This window comes from Crocodylus porosus, unplaced genomic scaffold (genome assembly GCF_001723895.1).
Source record: "Crocodylus porosus isolate Cpor-Errol unplaced genomic scaffold, CroPor_comp1, whole genome shotgun sequence".
NCBI lineage: Eukaryota > Metazoa > Chordata > Crocodylia > Crocodylidae > Crocodylus > Crocodylus porosus.
The window spans coordinates 5,514,655-5,524,961 of NW_017728923.1; positions in this window are offsets into that span (position 1 = coordinate 5,514,655).

Consider the following 10,307-nt stretch of genomic DNA (forward strand, 5'->3'; position numbering starts at 1 on the left):
CTGTCTTGAAACCATCTGGGTTTCTTGCCCCACTCTCACTCCTGGAAGAGTATTCCCTGAAGGAATGCTTATACCCATCTGTTCTGGCACCATCATTGTTCTTTAGCATGAACAGCTCTTGTCCCTGTTGTTTACACCCCAGTGCATTCATTGAGAACAGTCAGCACCCATTTTGGCTTTCAGTTCATTATACTCTTTCAGCCTTCTCTGCATTCCCCTCATCATGCCCATAACCCTTGTCTGCAGCTCTTCTAGGCAGGCTCTTCTTTCTTGAACATAGACAACCAGAGTTATGCCCAGTGTTGTTCCTTTGGAGACCTCACTGGTGTTTTGTACACTGGCATTAAACTTTCCCACTCTCTTCAGGAAATACCTCACCTGGGGATTGCATTGGCCTTTTCCATGGATGCATCACGCTGGTGACCCATAGCTACTCTGTGATGCAGGTCTTTTTTCTGTTGCTTCCACTTGAGACACCCTAGCTTAGAGCAGAAATTCTTCTTATCCCTCAGTTCATGACCTGACATTTGTCTGCGACCAGAGAAGGAGTCAGGATCAGGTTCTTGATAGATTATGTCACCCATCAGTTCCCACATCAGTATGAGGCAACTGCATGGCAGGCAGGAAGGATGTGGGTTTGAATCAGGAGAGCCAAGCATGTTTGAAAAGCCCTGCAGAGAGGCAGGCTGTGCTGCAATGAAGCCCTGCTGGCCAGCTGCTTTGCAGACCAGGGGGAATCCTAGTTTACAACAGGGCTTCCCCCTGGTTCCCCCTGCACAACATTAATGTGCATCAATGGGATTTTACCAATACAGTATTTTCAGCCTATAAGTGGCTCCCAGCTTTGTCTTCATTTCAGCAGATCCAACAGAAACCCATGAGAGACCCACCCAGTGTTTGGCAGAGGTTGAGATCTGAAGTAGATGCTGCTGGTTGTGCAGCCATCCACACAAGAGCAAAGGGAGGCTGGTCACCTCATAATCATAAGTAGAAGTGATGAAGGTGATTCCCCCTGGTGCTGTGTTAAAGCATCTCACTGCCTTTAGACCAGCATGTATAGCCAGTGTGGCAGGGAGGGGACAAGAATCTGGCCTGCCCTAGCTGTGCTTAGAGGACTGGGTGACAGCCTATCATCAAGAGATTGCTTTATCACCTCTGCAAGCCTAGAGGAGAGCTGATGGAGACAAAAGCACTGGCCAAGGTGTTGGAGGAGGCTGTGCTGAGAGGAGCTCTTTGGCAGAAAGTGTGAGTTGACTGGAGCAGCTGTTGTATATACAGCCTTGCCTTGGGTTATTGCTCAAAAAAGAAATAAAACAGAAGTAGTAAGTCCATGCTGGGATTGGGGCTAGGGGGCAGGTTGTGTGGCAGGAATGCCTCCCCATCTGCTCCCTTCACCAGAAAGAGAGAGCATGCTGAGAAATCACCTGCCAGCTGGGCAGTAGAGGGCACCCAAACCTGTCCACACTATGGTAGCGATGCCTGAAAGAACTAGGATTGTTTAGTCTGGAGAACAGGAGATGGGGGAGGGAGAAGGGGGGGCAGATTTGATAACATCCTCCAAGTACTGAAGGATGATTATAAAGAGGTTGGAGCTATACTTTTCTCTGTAGCCATACAGGACAGGACAAGGAGCAATGGCCTCAAACTGCATTGAGAAAAATTTATGGTGGAGATTAGGAAGAACATCCAACAGAGAGCAGTCAAGCATTGGAACAGGCTACCTAGAGAAGTTGTGGAATCTCCATCCCTAGAGATTTTCGAGAGTAGGCTAGACAGACACGTGGGTGAGGTGGTTTGGTCAAGAATTATCCTGCCCTGAGCAGGGGGCTGGATTAGATGATCTCATGAGGTCACTTCCAGCCCTACTTTCTTTAGATCCAGTGGCAGCAAGATGTTTCAGCCTGGCCATTTCCAAGCACTCCCCTACCACATGCCCCCCAGCCTGCCCACACAGCCATAAAGCGCCCTCCCCCACACATTGCTTTCCTCTAGACCAGGGGAGGGCAATATGCAGCCCACCAGGCCATTCTATCTGGCCCTCAGCGCCCCCCAAAATTTAGAACATTAATATTTATCTGCTACTGGCTGCCTGTCCTGTGGCCCTCAATGGCTTGCCAAAACTCAGTAAGCGGCCCTCCGCCCAAAATAATTGCCTGACACTGCTCTAGACAGAGCTGATATATGGGAAGGTCAAGAGCTTTGCAAAGCCATGTATTTGCAAGAGTCGCAGGCACTATCTCTCAGCAGGAGAAAGAAACAGTAACCAATGCACAAAAACAGGTCTGTCTTGAGTGGTTTGGCAGATAATGCTTTGTGTGTGACTCATGCCAGTGGAAGAGGGCTTCATAACTGCTCTGTGGACCAACTGCCACAGAGCAGAAGCAGCTGCAGGCTCCTCCAAATGCCCAACTAACCCCCTGAATGCAGGGGGTGAGGTCAATCTCTGTGGCCCATTTACTCCTTGGCCCGCCTGCAGGCAAAGCAGCTGCTAGTGATGCTGTGGCAGAGGCTGGACTAGGAGGGCATTAGGTATGGTGCTGCAAGCTGCCTGTGGGTCAGGGCACCTTAGAGGAGTGAGAATGCATGCCTGCTCCTGGGACTGCCCAGGCACCTGTTTCTCTTTAGCCTGGGGTCAGCATATACCCCACCTCCCGTCCCAGGGAGATCAGAGAAGGGCTTCCTAAAATGCAAAGCCTCTCACCATGCCTCCTACCACAACCTGGCACCTGGACTTGTGCCATCATTGAGCCAGCAACCCGTTATGGTGTAAAGCCCTGAGGTTCCATGGCTGCCTTGTCTTCTGGAGCAGGACGTACTAGCTGGATGACGAAGGGCTGCCTCAAAGCGGAGGACTCAGAGCTGTTGCTCAGCTCCTCCTGTTTAATGGGCCACTGTGTCCTGGGGTTAAAGGCTCTGTCACCTTCATAAAGCCCTGGCTCAGGGCCCTGCAACAAAGAAGCCAGGCTCTGTTACAGAGCTCCAGGGAACAGGTACACGGGCAACAGCTGTATTCGAAGCATCTTGCAGCTCCCAGACTGCAAACTCATTTTTCCCAGCCTAGGTGCCATCTGTCCTGCTCCCCTGGATGGGAGCATCCTGGTGCTCTTCCCTCTTGCAAGCTACCTTCATGTAGGGGCCTTTCTGAAGCTTTCATGTTTCTTTCATGTAGGCACCTTTCTGAAGCTGCCGATTTTGGGAAAAGGTCTCAACTAGGGTGCATTGTGCAGATAGGTGCTACCCATTGCCCAATCCTGCTGGCATTTTACACCCACAGTGCACAAGGTCAAAATGCTTGCCTAAGGGGCCAGGCTGGAGGGAGGCGGAGCTCCAAGCTTTGTGCTTGCCACATCCCCAACTCCTGCTGATTCCCAGTGAAGAAAAGCAAAACAGACCCTGTGCAAAGATGAGCAACCCTCCTATAGCACAGGGGCTCCTCCAGGCCAGGGTTTCCACAGGCCTATATCAGTATGGGACAGGCAGGCAGCACCTTGGGGCCTGAGACCCTGAGCATGAAGAGGTGGCTGGGCCTGCGTGGAGGGGCTTTCCAGATCTCCCCTCCTTTCATTTTTCTGGAGCATCCAAAGGGGACCCTGGGGTGGCGCTCCTGGGGCTGGCGCAGAGGCTGAATCCTGTACTCCAGCCAGCCCTTGGACGCCTCCCTGGTGGCGAGGGTGGGGGCTCTGTCTGCGTGTTCACCTTTGGAATGCGGCTGATTCATTGCGCGGAGCCATGTGGTGCTGCTGGCTCTCCAACATCTGGAGGCCTGAATTCCTGGAGGAGATCTCACAGATTCCTGCCAGCAGAGGCCAACCCTGAAGGCCCAGCAGAGAAACAGCGGAGGAGGGGGGAGTGAGAGGGGACTCCCTGCATGTTTGGAAACCACCCTGAGGGAAGGGCCAGGCCTCTCACTGCCACATGGTACATTGTACAGCCAGAGAGAGGCAGGAAAGTGTGGAACAAAGCACAGCAAGGGGTCCAGCCCAGCAGCACCCACCACCCTGAGGAGCCTGCCCTGCTGCTCTGCATAGCTCTGGGGCTGCTTCCAGAAGTGGCCCATGGCTGCCTCTGCAATGCCCTCTACTGCCCAGCGAGTAACTGGCACTTGAGTGCCATATGTCCTGCCCTGCTTTCCCAGAGGGCATAAGCAGCTGAAGACGTCCTGTTGGTAGGCTCCAGGGGAGGAGATGAGGGCTCCCTGGAGTTCTGGGTGCAATGCTCCCAGCTGGTATACTCCTGCCTCAGGAAATGGGACTGGGGAGCCATGGAGCTCCTCATCTTCACCAGTGCCTGGAAGTCCACATCAATGTAGGGAGAAGCTGTTCCCTGGGTACCCGTTCTGCTGGTCACCTCCCACCCACGCACCCACTGCTTTTGCTGGATGAACAGTCAGGATGTTCCATCCTGGAGCTGGTCCATGCTCACAGGCCTCCCAGGGGAGGCAGCCAGCACAAAGGCACTCTGGTGCAGGGCTGAAGGTTTCAGAGCCAGGTTCCAGGGGACCCTCATTGTTTCTATGTGGTGCCCAGGGAGGTGAGATGCAGGCTGCAGCCATGGGGCATAAAACCTGCCTTCACATGGCTGTCACTCAGGCCTGAGCTGCAGCCCCTACTGCCCCAGCCTTGCCCCTGCCAGCTCTGCCAATGCGTGGTAGCCACCCCCACTATTTCAATCCTGCCCTATGACACAATAGCTTTTCCCCACACCTGGACACTGCACAGTGCCCAGCCCTTTTGTGCTGGTCCCATGTCACCTTTCAGCACCCAGATCATTCTAGGTTTTGCTTTAAAAGCCCAGGCCCCATCATTCCTGTCAGGTGGAGGCGTTCCCCCTCCCCACCTCCATTCTCTTCACTAAGAAAGCAGAAGGCCCCAGGACCAAGCTGGAGAGCCTGCATGTGCCGTATGCTCAGGCATCTCACACTGGTGGCCAGGTGTTTCCCCCTCATGAGGCTCATGAGAAAACACAGAACAAGGGGTTTTGCCCACCACAAAAGCTGAGCCAGAGCCCTGCACTCAGGAATCCTGCTGGTGTCCAGAGCTGGGGCAGTCAAGGGTCTGGGGCAATAGGAGAGCTCCTATCCTTCCTGCAGGAATTTTGCAAACTGGCTACCTACTAGGATTTATGAAGTGTCACTGGGGATGCTGGGCCTGCCAGAGGACTAACACCTGCAGGGCCTTTGAGGGCCTGCCCTGGCAGGAAGGGAAGCCCATGAGGTGATGTGACCACCCTGGAGCCCTAGTGTGCTGCTACCCTGTCAGGTTCAGGGCTGGCCTCATCTCTAGGTGACTGCTTCACAGCTGGGTCATGTCAGGAGCAGCCCCAAGTATCTGTTTGTGGCCTTGTAAAAGGGTACCAGCCTGTCTGCAGCAAGCATTTGTGGGCAGGAGTCCCACTGCTTCAGCCCCACTGGCAGTAGGGGTCCGCCATGCTGGCAGCCTTGACAGAGAGGCCAAGGATTGAGCAGGCCTGAGGCTGTAATGATTTCTCTCCAGTTGTGTACAGGGACCCAGGGGCCATTTCCAGCAGTGGTGAGACAGAAATCAGGAATCAACCACTGCAGGTCCAAGAGTGTCTGGGAAGAGGAACAGTGTCCCCTCCCAACCATGCACCAATGACTCCCCTGCCAGAGACAGCACGTGTGTATAAAGGGGCAACTGCCACAACAAGGACTGCATGGCAAGGAGCCTAGGGCCAGAGCCCCTGCCTCTGCAGGCCTCAGTGGCCAGCTGGCATAGTGGAGACCTGTGCTTGGCAGAAGCCCGGCAGCTCCTCTGGGAGCATAAGCAGGCTGCACCCAGCCCTCTGGTCTCCAATTCCTGGACCAGGTCGTACTGCCCTGCTTCAGCCCTGCTGTCTCTGTGAAGGCTTTTTGGCTCCACCTCCAGGACCAACAGGAGTGTGGTGGTAGGGGGCGAACTTGCTCTGTCATTGCTCTGTCAGACCCACGGTCCTAGCACTGTCCAAGCAGTCCCTGGGGCACTCAAAGGAACCCCCCCGACCATTGCTGTGGTGGCTGTATGCAAAAGGATTGAGAAGGTGTGAACACCCTTACCACAAGGACACCCTCAGGGGGCCAGGGGGTCGCTCCAGGGTGAAGGAAGGGGGTTGGGCTCTCTCCCTCCCTTCTACAGGCACCTCACTCACAGAGGGTCGGAAAGACCCTGGTGCCCCTGTCCCCTCCTGTCATGCCTCACACTAAGGCCAAGGTGGGGGATGCTATACACCCAGTCACTTTTCCCAGGGCTGCTTCTCTCCTGGAGCTGGAACTGGCGCAGGGGCCTTGGCAGGCTGTGCTCCTCCCTGCAGGCAGTGGGCTGTTCATGAGTGGTCCCCTGGTATCTGGACCCCCCCACCCCCATCTCTGTCAGCCTGTGGTGGCACAGTACTGGGCAACCAGGGGCAGGGCAGCTAGTAACAAAGGACACAGAACCCACCTCTGTGTGTATACCTCCTAAAGCCAGATGCTTGGCTTGTCTTTCTCCCCTTCCCTCCCCTTCCCCCCAGTGGAGGAACAGCGGGGAGGGGACAATGGCTTGGAGGTTCAAGCCTCTAGGTCAAGGGTGGGCAAAATGCAGCCCGGGGGCCGGATGCGGCCTGCCAGGCCATTCTATCTGGCCCGCAGGGCCCCTACAAAATTTAGAAAATTAATATTAATCTGCCCTGGGCTGCCTGTCATGCAGCCCTTGATGGCTTGCCAAAACTCAGTAAGCTGCCCTCTGCCCAAAATAATTGTCCGCCCCTGCTCTAGCTTATCCTTCAGAGATACAGGAAATGTGCAACTACCACACTCCACTGTACTCCAGTTTCTGCTAGGTCAACCCTAGAGTACCAGGGGCTCAGCTCAGAAGTGAAGAAGCAAGTACAGATAGATGATGCATCCCACCAGGGAAGAACTGGTGGCCTCCCAAGCTTTGCTGTGAGCTGGAAGGGGTCTCATAGCATCCTATTACTATGGGCTTGCCTTCTAACTACATTTTCCAGCAGACACCATGACCGTCTTGCATGCTAAAGAATTTTATTTAACAGAAAATAGGCGCCTTTGGTGATGCTGGTCATGTTATGCAGCACAGTCTCCTGCTCAACTGAAAACTAGCCACAAATTGAGAAACATTCTGTAACCTCGTGGGGTGGGCTGGTGATTCAAGGGCTGCTGTTGTGGTTTTGTTTGTCACCAGGAGCCTTCAAGGAATGCATTATTTTCACTGATGAAAACTGACACAATTCAGTTGCTGTGAACCCATTTCCACTGAAGGTAATTCTTCAGTAGAACTGGCCAACATTAGAGGTGGAATCCTGAGATACTGGACAATACTTCTGTGATCAGCAGAGGGGGCAAGAAGCTACTTTGTAAATAAAAGCAATGTTCCAGTGTTTAAAAGGAAGCTGCTTCCAGAAAAAAGGAATTCCCAGCATAGGCAGCTGCAGTGCAAGTTTCTGTTATACTGATCCACCCATGTATGTCTCATCTGTCATCTGGAAGGACTCCTATCTGTTGGGGAGCTCTTTCCTCTGGCTCTACTCAATCCCTGTTCTCCCCCAGAATAAGGTGGCTGGATAGGAGTGGCATGTTTTTGGGTCTTTTTTTTTTAACATTACATAAGTTTGTATGTTAGAAACTGGCCAGTGACCCACCCATCACTTCTATTCAGTGGGCTGCAAGAAAAGCCACTAGCAGGAGACCACTTTGGTTGCTTACTACCTTGGCTGAACGATAGCAGAGAAGCCAATAGCAGCCCTCTAGCTAGGCAGACATGTCAAGAAACCCTTGTTAAATAATTGGGCCAAACCCTGAGATTCCTGCTTAATGCTTCTTAATTCTCCCTAAAGCAAATTCCCGTTGAATCCAATGAGAGCTTCCAGCTCTGCATCTGTAGGTTGCTTTAAACATGTTGGTACTGTAGTGGTACCATTCCCCACCCAGCTACTTCTACCAGCATGTTTCAGACTAGAACTAAAGCTGATGAGAAGCCACTGTCCAGCCCTTCATTTCCAGAGTGCTCAAGAGCAGCCATGGAGCAGTCTCCCTGGTACCTGTCGTGTTTTGAGCATTTCTGCAGTAGATGAGTGAAGTATGCTTGGAGCTGTCCTAGTTGGGGCATACACCACAGTGTAGGCATCCCTTACTGTACCCAAGGGCTCCCTCAGGCATGGTACACTGCTCTGGGTAGGCTGCTCCTAAACCAGGAGCAGTGTAGCCACACTGGCCCAGGTGGACTAATAAGCCTGAAGCAGACTAATCTGTATTGTTTGTCGGTCATGCAAGAACATGAATTAGCTTGCCTCAAATGCTGCAGGAATGTGGCTACTATGCTTCAGATTTAGGAGGCAGCTCATCCAGAACAGTATGCTTGAAGCTGCTACCCTTAAGGATGGTAAGTTTACCATACAGATTCTGTCTTTGACTAGAGGGATTGGAATTTGGGCCCCTGTAAATGTATTGAATTAACTGGCCTGCCAAAGGGATTTGTCTTCATATCTAGTTGCCTTGGCACAAAGCTTTTGTCTGATGTCTATCGTAAATACAATATTAGTTGTAGCTGATAGCGCTATAAGAATAATAATCTGAGACACAACTGACGGATGTACAATCAGAACAGGAAAGCTTTATGAGGTCTATCCTGGGGCTGAGCAGGACAGTAAGGAGCAGTGCACAGAGCAAGCTCTCTCTTATTCCTTTTTCCAACAACTTCTGTCCCTGCACTTTTTTCCTTTCTTCTGCATTTTCGTCTCTTTACTGTGCTGTTATTTTTTGCATTTCTTCCCTCCAGCCTTTCCTGTTCTCTAGTTTGTTCCTTTATAATCTTCACTTTTCCCTTTTCATTCCTTCTCCCCTCTTTGCTCCTGCCTTTTTCCTCAGTTTGGTGTTTTATAAAGATGGCAAAGGGAAGAAAACAATTTACAGTCCTGATTCTGCAAAGTTGTCCTCATGAACTTAGCCTGATGTTGTAAGGAGTCCTGTTTATTTCAATGGGTCCATTCAGACAATGCATAAAGTTAAGCATGTGTGTGAACTGCTACTTAGGGAAATTTATGGTTTTGCTCCCTCTCCACTTCAAGCATCAACTTCAGGAGAACCTAATTTGTCATAAATATATGTATATATTTTAGCTTTTGTGGCTGCAGAGAAATAGCTGTCAATGTGACTCCTAGAGCCTTAAAAGCCAGAAAGCAAATAGACCACAAAAAACAGAGCTGGCAGGAACCCTGAGTCTCTCTAGGGCAACCCCCAGCTCAAGCAGGAACCCAGCGTAAGGAGTTTATCCCAGGAATTGAGGGGCCTTACACATGTTTTTTGAATGTTCAGGGTGGGTGGTGGTACATATAAGGTCCTTGTAGGATCCTGGAGTTTTCTCTTGCACATCCACATAGAGCCAGATACAAAGAAACAGGATTAGTCAGTTTCTCCTCTGCATAAAGCCGAGCTGGATGCAATAGGAAACTGAGCAGAATTAGTCAATTTCCCCTTGCCTCTGCTCCCCACCTCTCCCTGTTGCTGGGCTCCACCTGGACCTCCCTCCCCCCCACTTCTGCTCCTGCCTTCCAGCTGCTAAGCGACTAATTGAAATTAAACTGCAGTCACTAGGAGGGGGAACCAGCCTCCTGTCAGAAAGTTTCAGCAGCCTCTGCATCACCTGTTCCTTCCTTTACTCCTCCTGCCTTTTCTACCCCATGCACAGACCTAACAGCACTGAACTGGTTCACAGGCACTTAACTGTTTGGTCCTGACAGCACCTTTCTATGACTTTGTAGAAAGGTCTCTTGCTCCCATGGAGTAGCTTTATTGCCGTGTCCCGGTTTGGTTTCAGCAACGTTATTTAAAGGGGGAAATGACCTTACTGTAGAAACACCTGTGCCCGAGCTGGGAAAGGCCCTTTACTGGACTTTATCTTCAGGTGCAAACTAGAAAGGGAAGCGCTCCCCAGGCCTCCTGCACCATGATCCTGACACCTGCCAGCGCAGCTGTAAACGGGGTTGAAATCCTTTGATTCCCACTGAGACAGAGAGCAACTTGAAGCCAGCGCTGGGAGCCAGGGGCCGGGCGGCAGGAATCCGTGGGCTGCCTGCAGGCCCCGGGACCTGCCGCCCACGGCAGCTTGACGCCAGGACCTACCTAGGGACCATGTGGATTTCGCAGGGGCTTTTAGATCCGTGCTGTGCCGGAACAGTCCCCGGGCACCTGCCCCTCTCCGAGGGGAAACAGCCTCTTAACCGCGCTCTGTGCCCGGCCTGCTGCTTTCACCGCAGACAAGCAGCTCCCGCAGCGTTTGGCCCGCCCGCCCCCCGCAGGCAGGCCGAGGCCGGCGGGG